At 35.6% G+C, this 14,929-nt stretch overlaps 1 long non-coding RNA gene across 1 annotated transcript in view; it reads right to left on the reverse strand.

The window, feature by feature from the left end:
• Positions 1-14,929, reverse strand: part of LOC141493687 (uncharacterized) — a 67,441-nt gene that overhangs the window by 9,780 nt on the left and 42,732 nt on the right. Inside the window, exon 2 of the long non-coding RNA XR_012470289.1 lies at positions 14,225-14,278. This is a non-coding gene — a long non-coding RNA (uncharacterized LOC141493687). The remainder of the gene's footprint in view (positions 1-14,224; positions 14,279-14,929) is intronic.

Consider the following 14,929-nt stretch of genomic DNA (forward strand, 5'->3'; position numbering starts at 1 on the left):
TTTGTACTGAAGGAGCAGTTAAGTGCTAGACCTGGAGTCAGAAAGACTTATCTTACCAAGCTCAAATCTGGCCTCAGTCACTAACTAGCTGTGTGACCCTGGGCAAATGGTTTAACACTGTTGTCTCAGTTTCCTCAAATGTAAAATGAGCTGGAGGAGGAGGAAATGACAAATCACTCCAGTATCTTTGCCACAAAAATTCCAAAAAGTCAGACACAACTGAAAATGACTGAACAACTTTGTACTGAGAAGACTCTACTAGGAAAGGTAAATAGCAGGATCCTGTATCTTCCCCTTTTGAAATCATTCAAGACCAAGAGAGGTTTAAATTTGTGTACTTAATCATATACTGACTTATTGTTAATTATATTGGAGAATTGGTACAGTGGAAATATAAACAAAATGAATCTGGAACTATAACAAATCTATCTCAGCAACTTGACTCCCTGTGAGTTATTGGAGAAATAATTAGTCTCTTTGGGCTTCAGTTTGTCTATAAAAGCAAATTAGATTGTCTATGTTGTACATGTCCTGTTTCCTCAGATTGATTATAAGTTTTCAAAAGTTCTGAAGTTTAAGTCAAGAAAGAGTTGAGTTGGATACTACCTTAACCACTTATTAGTTGACCATGGACAAATAGTTTTACATCTTGAGTCTCTTATTTTCTAACTTGTAAAACTGAAATAATAATACCACACAGGTTTATGAGTGTTATATAAGACAAAGTTATCAAAGTTGCTTGCAATACTCCCAAATGTAGAAAACCAGGTTCAAATGTAACTGAAGAATATTGAACAAAATAAATAAAACTATGTCCTCCTTTTCTATTTTGGTTTCCCACCACTGATACAAGAAAATGCATGTTGAAGTACTTTGCCAAGCTTAAGTATTACATAAATACATATCAACTTTTTTTTGTTTTCTTCATTATCTAGTCCCAAATTTTGCATATAGTAGATATTCAAGCCATACTTAATGGATGGAAGAATTAATTAATATTGTTCTCAAGGTATCAATTTAATACAATAAGTCTTTTTGTTTTCAGTCTATTAAAAAGAAAAACAGAGACCAGATTAGAGTCAAAATGTTATTTTTAAATACCTTAGTAGGACAGCCCACTTCCGTGATATTTAATAGGTAGAAAACATCTGTTAAATTAGTGAATTTCTAAGGGCATGTGCAAGGAAAGGACACCCATGGTCTTAGTGATCTGAATTTATTCCCTTGTGTCACTGTGATTTTTTTCACTGATCTTTCTTCTAAGTCACTAGATATTGCTGTCCTAGTCACTCAGAGTTTTGAACAAGGCAGACATTGCAGTACACCTCAGTCCCAATGATTTATTCCATTTCTTCCACATGGAATGATTGTCTTCAACACAGGCACAAAATCCTGTATACACCCCACAATACACCTCATCAATTACACTCCTGCACAATTCTTCCCCCCTTTTCTGTCCCCAAACAGCTCTAGGCTTCTCTGTGTTTCTGAGCTTCAATGGCCTTTATCAAGGATGGCAATGGCTCAACTTGACAGCAGGATAGGCCATTTGACTATTGGGCTACAGCTACTTAAGCCATCCAACCACTGTTGACTGAGAAAGCTGAACTGTTCAAAGGCCAGTCTGACAAATGAACACACAGGCCAATAACACTAAACACAGAATTAATGGATGGACAGGAAGTCACTCTGCCGACAGAGCAGACAAAGAAGAGCTTAGCGCCTTTCTCTTTAAGAAGGTAGACCTACCACCGCTATTTCAATCAGCCAGTCAAATCATCAAATATATATCCTAAGTTCCTACAGTGTAGAGTGCCAGTCGAAAGTCAGGAAGATTCATCTTCCTGGGTTCAAATCTGGTTTCTGACATTTACTAGCTCTTTGTCCCCTGGACAAGTCATTTAACCCTGTTTGCCTCAGTTTCCTCCTCTGTAAAATGAGCTGGAGAAGAAAATAACAAATCTCTTTGCCAAGAAAATCTAGAATTGGGTCACAAATAGTTGTGGCTGAAGAACAAAACAACAACAATATCCAGCTGCTATGCTAAGCTTAAAACAAAATACAGAGAAAAAAACAGTTCCTGTCTTCCTTAGAGTCCATATACTATCAAAGGGATCAATATGCATGCATGTAAGTAGGGAGAATCAGAAAAGGCTTTATGTAAGGAAGTGATGCTGAAGTTAAATCTAAGAATTCAAAAAGATGGGGGTAAGGAGGAAGCATATGAAGATGAAGAGTCAAAATTTCAGTTAGAAAGTCTAAAAATCAGGGTGACTAGGTGGCACAGTGGATAGAGTACCAGCCCCTGGAGTCAGAAGTACCTGAGTTCAAATCCGGCCTCAGACACCTAATAATTACCTAGCTATGTGGCCTTGGGCAAGCCACTTAACCCCATTGCCTTTCAAAAAGTAAAAAAAAAAAAATTCTAAAAATCTATCTTAGCCTACCTTCTAAAGGAAAAAACCAAACCATATAAGAAAGTTTAGTTAGGATGATAGGAATATTAAGATAACTGAGCATATCATTCCATCAGTGCAACAGTCGGGAACAATTTTGGGCTGTCTGCAAAGGAGAGTGCCATCTATATCCAGATAAGGAGCTGTGGAGTTTGAACAAAGTTCAAGGACTATTCCCTTTAATTTAGAAAAAAAAAACAGATAGCTTATTGTCTGATCTTGTTACCTCATATACTTTTTGTTTCTTCCTTAGAGATATGATTTCTCTCTCCTCACATTCAATTTGGATCAATGTACAACATGGAAACAAAGTAAAGACTGAAAGATTGCTTTCTGTTGGGAGGGGGAGTAAGATTGGGGGGAATTGTAAAACTCAAATAATATCTTTAATAAAAAAAATTTTTTGAAGATAACTGAGCATAATTTTCTATTACCTCAAAAAAGTGAAATGTGACTACAATGTATTCACTACAATAGTGAATACATAATGAGTTATTCTGTTTTGCTACAAATAAAACTATATAGCTCTTTATATCAAGCTTAAAAACCATTTCACTAAGCTACCATTCCTGAATAGAAACTAAATTAGGAGAAAGGAAGGAAGGAGGAAGGAAAGAAAAAGAAATGAGGAAAAAAAAGAAAGAAAAAAGAGAAAAGATGGTGTGAGAGGAGGAAGGGAGAGAGAGAGAGAGAGAGAGAGAGAGAGAGGAGAGAGAGAGAGAGAGAGAGAGAGAGAGAGAGAGAGAGAGAGAGAGAGAGAGAGAGAGAGAGAGAGAGAGAGAGAGAGAAGAAGAAGGAGGAGGAGGAGGAGGAGGAAAGAGAAAAGAGAAAACAGGCTCAAGAATATTAACATAAGAAGGAATATTAGAAATCATCTAATTCAGTCTTCTCACTTTATAGATCAGGAAACTCGAGTGCCAGAGACATAAAGTGACTTGCCCAAAATCATATAGATATTAGAATATCTGGAAGTAGACTACAGAAACCTAAACTCTGGGCTTCTGAAAAAGCCCTAATGTTTTCTGCAAAGCCTCTCTCTCAACTAGGTACAACAGCAAGAAATAGATCAGATGTGCTGACAATGAGAAATAACTAGGTCTGTCTTTGAGGCGAGATTCATGTGTACACAGAGTTACTGGGAAGGTGGGTGGGGCTGTCACCTGTGTCTTCATGGGAGTTGAATATATTTCCTCCTCACCTCCCCCTAATAGAATCCTTCTCTCCCTCCAAGGGACTGCTCATTTACCATGTTCTGCATGAACCCTTTCCTGATTTCCCTGATTTCCCTGATAATGCTAGTGTCCTCCATTCCAAATAGCCTTGGATTCGACTACTTTGCATTTATTCTCTTTGCCCTTATTCTGTGTACAATTATATGTCTTTGTTGTGAGTTCCTTTGTTTTGATACAGACAGACAGACAGACAGACAGACACACACACACACACACACACACACACACACACACACACACACATATATATATATATATATATATATATATATATATATACACCTTCAGAAAGTCTGACATATCACAGGAGCTTAATAAATACTTGTTGAAATGCTTCCTATCAGGTGAACCTTGGGGTATGAACAGTGGACAACTGTGAAATAACAGTTCTAGCATAACCTGGAACCCAGGTTAGTCCAGATTCTGTAACTATTTACAACAGGACATACAAGCAACTGTGAACTGGTCAACACTGCTCAGGACTTCAGACAGATCCTCGTGACACATTGCACCCAGGACTTAACATTCGTTTGTACAAGGGAATACATAAGGTACTCAAAGTCACTTTACAAACACATCAATCTAAGGTGAGAAGCCCCTATGCACTTATGAATCTACCAATCATAAATAAGTCAGTTCCACACACAGACTCGGGTTGATATAATTTCTTCCCTACCTTGCAGCTGTACTTTATGAATTCACCAGTCATCTCACCTATTCCTACCAATATATGTTTTACTGGGAGGCAAGTACAGGTCTAACTAGCTTACATCATTATAAGAGATAGCAGGAACTGCTGTCTACATGAAGTCAGGATTTTTTCTTAATCTCATCTCAAAAACAATTGTAGAACAGGTATATCATTTATGCCAGAAAAATGACTAAACTTTATACTCAGACCCAGAAATACCTCTACCGGATCTATGATTCCAAGGGGGTCAGAGACAAAGGAAAAGGTCTGATATATCTCAAAATATTTATAACATCCCTCTTTGTGATAGTAGAAAATGAAAATAAAGTGGGTACCCATTAACTGGGTAACAGACAAACAAATTGTGATATGGAAATGGAATAGAGCAGAATAACACTTATTACAGAGTAAGAGACAAAAAAATGGGAATTCAGAGAAAGCATGAGGACATGCAGTTAAATAAGAAGAGAACAAACAAGAGAATAAATATATATACACTTATATGTATATATGCCCATTTTTACTAAAGAGAATTGATACTAAAACATATTTATCTTCTACCAGGAAAGGAGTGGTGGTCTCTAGCTGTAGAATGAGGCAGTAAACATCAGATATAATCAGTGTGTCTGTTTTGTTTAATTGCACTGCTTTGTTAGAAGGGCAGATTCCATGGCAGGGGGCAGGGGGGGGGATACTGGGAAATGATAAAGGTGTTTTTAAATGCTTTTGACTTTAAAGCATCAATAAATTTTTTTTTAAAGAAAGAGCATTTTTGATTTGAAAGGATGTAGTTTTACAATATTATTTCTAATTTTTTTACTCTAACCTCTGGGAAATATTTTACATGTATCAATTCATTGACATGATATTTTGGCTTGAGGGTTCCTGGTAAGAAGTCAATATTTGAATGTTATGAGTGAAAGAGAGGCAGAAAAATGTGAAACTTAAAATCTTACAAAAATGAATGCTTAGAATTATCTTTTACATGTAATTGGAAAAAATAAAATTAAAATTAAAACAAAAGAAAAAAGGAAATCAAAAATGTTATGAGTGTTCATTCAGTCTAATCTTTGCTCTGCTTGGAATCTCATAACTTGGTCTGAAGTTCAAGCTATTTGATTTTTACAATGAAAATTTTGGCCAATCCTTTAGTTAACTACATTAAAATTCAATCCAGATTCTAATCCATTGATAGATTTTTACTCATTAATAATGAGAGCTGCCCAAGAGGCAGCATTGATCTATATGTACAGGAGCTACATTAGGGGAGAAAAAAGTAGTTACTTAGCAACTCTTCCAAGGAAATGGGCCCTAGTTACTTTTAAAAGCCTAGGCATACCTTTCTTCCAGAACCCTAATTCACTTCTCTGATCTGTATCAGCCATTCAAATTGTCAGAAAAATAAATTTAAGCAAGGCTACATGATTCAAGGAAACCTGAGGCTGAAACAAAAGAAGGGGGTCCTTAGCAGTTAAAATTAGAAGAGTATAAATTCCTAAATACAGAAAGAGACTGTAATAAAACTTCATTGACTATTGCTTCTAAAATAAAAAAAGGCAAACTCCCCATTTATTTAAATCCCTAAGACTGGCTGAAACCTATTTATCTAGACTGATTTCATATTTCTACTACTCCATATTCCAACCATAATGGTCTACTGTTTCCTAGACAGTCTCCCACCTTTGCTCAGGTCATCCTCCATGACTGAAATGGACTGCCTCCTCATTTATGCCATTTAGAATTGCTTGTTGCCTTCAAGTCTCAGCTCAAATGTCACATCTTAGAAAAGGCCTTTCTCAAAACCCCTTCAGTTCTTAATTCCCCCAAAATTACTTTGTATTTATTTTGTATTGACTTATCTGTGTACATGTTTCCTTCCAGTAGAGAAGTAAGGACCTTGAGAACTGAGAATGTTTTGTTTTTGTCTTTGCATCTCTGGTGCCTAGACCAGTGGCTGATGTTTAATAAATGATTTTGAAGGAATTAATGAATGAAAGCCAGCTTTATTGAAGAGATCAGAAAATGTGTTAAATAGCATTACTTAAAAATGCAAATACAATACATAAACAAAGTAATTGCTATATGAAAAGGAAAGATTTTTCTGAGAATGGAAATAGAACCAGGAGAATGTTGGCATACTAACTGAGGAAAAAACCAGCCTCCAGGGTAGTAACAGAAATAAAATATCCCTAAGTTCACGATATTACAGAAGAAAATGAAGATAGAGCCGAAACATTTGCTTTTTATTACTCAAAGCTTTGTAAAGAATCACAAAACTATATTAAAAAAGAAAAACATATATGCTTTAGCTTGATTGCTTGGACAGAGCTCATTTCTTCAACTGAGTTGGAAGTCTAAATGACCCTTTCTGACAATCTCCTGAAAATCTTTTCTCCAGTATTTAAAGGGATAGGAACACATAACTCCTCTCCACCATTTTTCAAGCATTCTTAGTATCATTACCATTCCTCTTCTTTCCCAACAGACACAAATAAAAGTGTTCTTTCTACTCTTTCTTTCCTCCTCTAGAATCCTAACGGACTCTTCTCTCTTGTATCTTTAATCTCTCCACTCCAACAAGGGAGAACAATACATGAACAAAGTCATTGCTATATGGAAAGGAAAACTTTTCTGAGAATGAAAATAGAGCGGGGGCAGCTAGGTGACGCAGTGGATAAAGCAACGGCCCTGGAGTCAGGAGTACCTGGGTTCAAATCCGACCTCAGACACTTAATAATTACCTAGCTGTGTGGCCTTGGGCAAACCACTTAACCCCATTTGCCTTGCAAAAATCTAAAAAAATAAAATAAAATAAAATAAAATAAAATAAAATAGAGCCTGAAAATGCTGCTTAAGTCTCCCCAATTTAAAAAAGGCTTCAGCTGACCCTTTTCTTCCATCCAACTACCATCCATCTTTCATCCAACTTTACCATCTCTCTCTCCCACCTCACTCCTAAACTTCTTGAAAACGTCCCAACACGATGCCTTCCCTTCCTAACACTTTCTTCTCGATCTCTTGTAATGTTACTTCTACACATACCATTCTTCTGAAACTGTTTCTCAAATATCATCGATAGAGATCACAAAATTCAATAGTCCTCATCTCCCTAATTTGACCTCTGTAACTTTGGGGTACTCAAGACCATTCCCTCCTTCTTGTTTGTTTCTTCCTTTGATTCAAAGATGTGTGTTGGGGTGGCTAGGTGGCACATTCTCAGTTCTCAAGCACTGGCCCTGGAGTCAGGAGTACCTGGGTTCAAATCCGGTCTCAGACACTTAATAATTACCTAGCTGTGTGGCCTTGGGCAAGCCACTTAACCTCATTTGCCTTGCAAAAACCTAAAAAAAAAAAAAAGATATGTGTTGTATCCATCATCATCATCATCATCACTCATATTTACATAGCTTCCAATCAGTCACTACACTAAGAACTTACAAAGATTATCTCATTTGATCCTTCCAACAATCTATTATGAGGTAGGGGCTATTTCCATTCCCATTTTATAGATGAGAAAACTGAAGCAGACAAAGGTTAAGTGACTTCCTACTGTCCCATGGTCCAAAAACATAAGAGATTGTTTGATATTTTAATACAAATAAGCTAATATGTAAATCTAATGATAATAATAATAGTATAACATACAGAGTTTACAAAGGGCTTTACATACATTATCTCATTTGATATTTAACAACTGTGCAAAGTATGTGCAACTTTCCTGATGTATAGAGAAGCAAAACCTTTTGATGACTTTCATGGTTACTCACATATTAGCAGTTACCTATACATTCATAGAACTCCAAGGTCTTTTCTTCAGAGTGCCATCTGCTTTCAAGCTACTATGCTCAATAAATGAGATATCTGTAAAAAACTTATTACTGGACAGCTAGGTGGTGCAGTGGATAGAGCACCAGCCCTGGAATCAGGAGGACCTGAGTTCAAATGTGAGCTCAGACACTTAATAATTGCCTAACTGTGTGATCTTGGGTTTTAACCTCAGGCCTTGCAAAAACAAACAAACAAAAAAAAAAACCAAGAACAAGAACAAGAACAAAAAAGCTTACTACTGACCCTAGAACATAATAGGGTTTAGTCAATGTTATGGATAGAGCACTTGCCTGGAGTCATGAAGAAAAGAAGGCACTTACTAGCTTTGTGACCCTGTTAAAGTCACTTAACCCTTTTTGCTTCAGTTTTCTCATCTGTAAAATGATCTGGAAAAGGAAATGGCAAACCATTCCAATATCTTTGCCATGAAAATCCCAAAGGGGGACATGAAGAATTGGACACAAATGAAAAAGACTATAGCACAAAAACCAGAGCTAATTCCTTTCCCTTCCCTCATCTTCATTTACCTTAGTTCAGAAAAGATAGGAGAATTTCCATTTCATAATTTCAGAACCTAAATCCTTAGAATTCCCATTCTAAGTAAAAAAGATAGCTTCCCTCCCTGTGGGAAACTACTTTAGACATTCAGTGACTTGGCTTTGCAATTGTTATGACTTCAAAAACAAAATATAGTTTTAAAATTCTAATACAAAAAAAGCTAAATAATTATGTAGATCACAAAAGTGCCTTAATGTTAGTCCTATTAACATTACAGACATTAGCTAATTAGTTAATTAGCTTCATTAATATTTTAATAATTATAAAAAGAAAAATGGATGTCTTTAGGGAAAAGATCCTGTACTCATTCTTCAAATGCAGGGGCCATATTCTTGTATGTACATCTTAATTCAACATTATTTAAAATAATAAAATTATATAGGTTAAGTTTAGGTTTAAAAACCAGAATAACAAAATGTTCTCATGCTTACCAGTTTGAAACAAGACAAAGAAAAAAATCATTTTAGAAGAATCACAAGAAACTTCATCTTTATAAACAAATTTTTCCTAAGATCATGGTTTAAAATGTTTTTAACTGAAAAAATGACTAAAAATAAGCTGGGTTTTTATTTGTTTTATTAGACCTAGGATTTCATCAATTTAGGGAGCCCTAGATAAAGCTTTTCCCCTTCCCACATAGACAGGCACCTTCACTGCAATTTTTAGTCTGAGGAAGTTGTCAGCAACACTGAAAGTCAAATTACTTAACCAAGGCCACATAGTCAATATGTGTTTGAGGTGATATTGCATGCAGGTTTTCTTGATTCTAAGATTTTTACAGTTAGAAGGGACCTTAGAGATCTAGAACAACCCATGACTTTACAAGCAGGGAAAGTCAGGTGTGCAATGGTAAGGGAAATGCTTCGATCCCATAACCTGTGACTACCAAGATTCCTCAACCTTAACAAATCATATCTTCAGAAAACTAAGGAAGGCATCATAAGGTAATGAGATAAGGAAATTAGAGCCAGAAAGGAACTCAAAGATCATCTAGATTAACTTCCTCATTTTGCAAATGAAGAAACTGAGTCCCAGAGATGTCAATTGCTTCCCCCATGGTTATCCTGATTACTAACGTAGTGAGTTACTAGTTGAGCTTCTAATATTTAAAGTGCATCTAAAACACATTTAGATATAACTTCACTATTTGAAGATGGAATTTAATAGTTGTCAAGTCAATAAGAATAGGAGCACTATATGTGAGTGCTAAGGATCTCTCTGCTCAACATTGTGCTACTTAACAGGGGTGGGTACCTAACAGAGTAATTTTTCTTTTATCTAAATTAACAGGAGATCAAGAAGTATGGATCATTTTTAAAAAGTGAATGATCCAAAAATAATTTCTATTTTACTTTGGAATGTGTTTTGGGGTGTACATTTAGACAGGGCTATATCTGGCATTCTGGAAATCTCTTCAAGCAAAATAACTATCTGACCCTAGAGAAGCTGAGAAACTGTCTATTTTTCATATCCTGTTAAGCCCCGCCCTGAAATTAATCCATGCTGAAAAGAGAATCTTCTCTCAGAGTGTTGCAAGGTTTACCCCTCTCAGACCTTCCATGGGGAACTCCCCCACCTCTTGTCAGAAGTATGTGTAACTATGGATGTTGAATATTGCATACACTGTTAGAAGTGTGTAAAAGGGGCGGCTAGGTGGCACAGTGGATAAAGCACTGGCCCTGGAGTCAGGAGTACCTGGGTTCAAATCCAGTCTCAGACACTTAATAATTGCCTAGCTGTGTGGCCTTGGGCAAGCCATTTAACCCCATTTGCCTTGCAAAAAAAAAAAATAAGTGTGTAAAAAGGCAGTTTGATTTGGCTAAGCTTCCCCCCACCCCATGGAAGGATGGAGTAAGTTATATCCTAAAATGACTATGATATAAAAATAAAAAGATAAAAGGCAACAATGAAACTTTTTTAATTGAAACCATATCATTGAGGACCTTAATTGTCAAGATAAATTTGTAATTTATCCTGGGGGTAATGGTGAGCTACAAAATTTTTCTGAGTAATAGGCATGATCATATATGTGTGTCTTAGAAGGATCATTTTGGTTCCTGTATGAAGAGTTAATTGGAAAGGGGAAAGAATCAAGAAGGCCAGGAAATATTCCAGTAATATAGAATAATGATGACAAGGGCTTGAACAAGAGTTGTGAGCTGTATGAGTGGAAAGAAATGGATGGGCAGGATGTCATTGAGTTTGGGTACAAAACAGAATGATCAGATGGAGGAAGACAGGGTAATAAGAGAGTCCAAATTGACTTCAAATTACCTAACTTCAGTGAATAGAAGCGTGGAGGTATCCTTGTAGAAATAAGAAATTGAAAAGAAAGGTAGATTTAGAAGATAATAAATTTAGTTTGGAATTTAAGTTTTAAGTAGAAGTAGGATATCAAGGAAATATGGAGCCAGGGTTTAAAAGAGAAATCAAAACTCCAACAATTTCAGTAGCTCTTCCCACAGAAACAGTTACCATATCTTTTTTTTTTTTAGATTTTTCAAGGCAATGGGGTTAAGTGGCTTGCCCAAGGCCACACAGCTAGGTAATTATTAAGTGTCTGAGGTCGGATTTGAACCCAGGTACTCCTGACTCAAAGGCCGGTGCTCTATCCACTGTGCCACCTAGCTGCCCCTACAGTTACCATATCTTTAAAAAAGAAGAAACTCAGTTGAAAATTATTAATTGACATGGCTGGAAATGGATAGAGATAAAAGTCATAGAGAACATTTTTCCTGTGAGTCTGAGGAATATTATTGTCAAGTTTGAGAAAAGCAAGAGTGAAGTTTCCTAAAAGAATTTAATTAAGGTAACCTAAAGAGAATTCTTGAGAGATCTGGAATGCCATCTTGAGAAAATTAAATTGTGGAATCAACAATTGCAGTTAATGGTTTGAGGTGATATTCTGAGTTGGGACTGACTTAGGCAAGCATCTTGTTAGTTTGATATTGAAATGAAATAAGACATTCATTGGTTATTCAACAATTAACAAAGATTTCCTTAGCTGTGGAAAGATAAGTATATTCAACAAAGATTGCAATGAGGAAATCTCAAATTGATTCAGCTAAATGAAACTACCCTGCTTAAGTTGTCTACTGTGGTATGCCAACAAAACATCACTGATGATTGTGATGTATTTAAATAGTTCAACTATGTATTTTAGCTGTGAAAAAAGGACACAGAGTCACCTGTAGGGTGTGTTATACTATTAATAAATTGTATGACCAATAACAGCTGACTTAGATAAAAGAATTTGATATTAAGAGATGTGAAAGAGATGTGAAAAAAGGATTCAGCTTATTCATTTAATAAATTGGGGTTGAAATAGATAAAAAACTAATAATATTTTATTATGTGTATATTAATTTATGAAGAAATATTAGAATATTAGGATACATCCCTTGATTACCTTAGAAACCAGGTGAAGAATTAATAAGTCAATGAATTAGTAACAATTAAAGAATGAACTACTTTTTTAATCCTCCTCCCAAATGAGTTCATCCTGTCTAATGGTCTGGATATGCTTGTTAAATCTATGAAATATGAATTATAAAACCTCTATTATCCAGCTCAAAGAATTTCCATGAGAATAAAAATATATCATAAATACAAAAACATTGAAAACCTTAAAGCACTATATAAATTATACCCATTATTAAATGTCTAAATTCTTGAATTTCTACAAGTTTTGCTTTGATACTTCTCCCTCATTACAATGAGTTCACCATATTTGTTCATAAACTGAACCTCATAAACTTCCTTGAAAGAATAATCTTGGTGCTACTCCACCTCTCTCCTGACAGAGAGGTTTTAGACCATTATCCAAATTGAGACATACATTTCTGAGCATAGGCCATATGCGAATTTATTTTACTTGATTATGCATATTTATTACAAAAGTTTTCTTTTTTGTCCATCCCCCCAGTGGAAAGGGAGTGGGAGAGGTAAAATATATGATTAATTATTGTTAACTCTGATCAATTCATGGTCAACCATTATTCCAGAGGTTCAATGAAGAAATATGCTACCCAGTTCCTGGCAGAGTGGTAATGAATTTTTGAGTATAACCAAAGTATAAATTTGTTTTACTTGACTATGCATATTTGTTACAAGGCTTCAATTATTTTTTCCACAAAAGAAAGTTGGGAGGGAGGGATAGAAATAAGATTGACACACATCCCAAAAAAAAGGAATAGTGCTATTGAAGTATAAAAATAAAAGGTCTCCCTAAACAATTAATGCACTCCATTGAAAGTAAATGATAACCATACCTTTATCATGTGAGAACATGTCTAATTTGTTCACTAGATGTGAATAAGACCTAGACATCTAACTAGGCAAAACTGAAAGTCTGTTAAAATTGACTGAAGGACTTGGTCAATGCCTCAGGGGCCTCTATAAAACTTCTGAGCTAGTTGGAATTAGCGATTCAAATGCTTGGCAACAGAGGTAAAAGCATTCCAGTGTGAGCTTTGAAGGATCTAAAGAGCTTTGGACTGCCTGTCTTTCCATCAACCTCCCAGAACAAAAATGACGGTTTTGTACTGGGAGTCAAGACCAGACTGGATACAGATTGAAGGTTTTACAGAGAGGTCAAGAGAATGGGTACACCACTGAAACAGTTTAATGACTCCAGCAAAAGGACCTTCAGGAGCTGAGAGTTACTGCCCCTTTACCCCATGTTTTTAAGCTTAAATATTTTTCCCTGGACTTTGTACTTGTGAGGCATGTATCATTCTTTGGGGGGAAATGCCTTATACTAACTATACCACTGTAGTAAATACCTCCTTCTAAAGTTGAATTTAAAAAAAAATAATACTTTTTAAAATAATAAAAATAAAAGTTAATTAACTCTACTACTCATGGTGAAAAGCATACTAGTAGGCATTCATGAGTTTTAGCACTGGAAGAGTAACCCCCAGCGTCTCAGAACTACCAGTGGATGATTCTGAGGGGACAATTAGCAACCTTAGTCTAGAAACCCAACCAGCTCATCTGAGAGGGCCTTGGAAAAACGTAGCTCCATGGTCTTGTGATATATTTGTTTTAAGTGAACAGAAGGGATTTCAGAAAAGGAAAAAAAGAAAAAGAAAAGCAGGACAGTTTTGAAAGTTATATATTGAAAAGCAAGCTGCATTTAATAGAGTATCACAGTTTCATATATAATCCTTTTTTCAGAGGCAACCAAATGGCAAGAGCACTGGACACAGAATCAGGTAGATCAGAGTTGGGGGCAGCTAGGTGGCGCCATAATGCAATAGAGTTGGGAAGGCTCATATACCTGAGTTCAAAGTCAACCTCAGGAACGGATGTGACCTTGGGCAAGTCACTTAACCTTTCTATAAAATCAGGGAAGGAAATGGATGACAAATCAGTCTAGTATCTTTACTAAGAAAATTCCAAATCATAAGAATCAAACTAAGCAAAACCAGAGTTCAAATCCCACTTAAGATACTTACTCGTTAAATGATTTCAGCAAATCATCCACTTCCTCTCAGTCTCAGTTTCCCCTTCTGTAAAATGTGGATAAAATTATACCTACCTCAGAGAGTTGTAGTGAGGATCAAATCAATTGTACAATGCTTTGTAAACCTTAAAAATCTATATTATCTAGTTACCTAGATAATTACTCATGTTACCTATTACCTAACAAGTTATTATTCTGTTGTTTTATATGGCAATATTCACTTATTGTAAAGTTTAGAATTTTTTAAATAGTATTTACATAGCTATGAATTAATTTGAGAGAGTTCATATCAAACATGGCAAGAATTCTTCATCAGGTTATGCTACTAGGAAATTTCTTTTTTAAAAAAGTTTAAAGTTACATTCTCTAATCAGTAATATAGTATTAATCTTAGATACATTAGATACATTATAAATTAAACTTGCCCATGTAGGTTAGCCTGAGAATTTATCATTTATAACATTATTTCAATGGGAAAGTGTATTCCTGGGTTCAAACCACTGCCTTGCTATAGAAACTTTTGAGACAGAGTGTATTCATTAGCTCCTGGCTGCCTGTATTTCACTGAAGGGAGAAAAAGGCCAGTAAACATGCGGTGCTCCATAAATCTATGCAGGAGACACCCCATAAATATTATTGATGGACTGATTAAAGTTAGGAGCAGAGGAATTAGTCAATTAATTGGCTAATGTAGCAA

Source organism: Macrotis lagotis, chromosome 7 (assembly GCF_037893015.1).
Source record: "Macrotis lagotis isolate mMagLag1 chromosome 7, bilby.v1.9.chrom.fasta, whole genome shotgun sequence".
In the NCBI taxonomy this organism is placed as follows: Eukaryota; Metazoa; Chordata; class Mammalia; order Peramelemorphia; family Peramelidae; genus Macrotis; species Macrotis lagotis.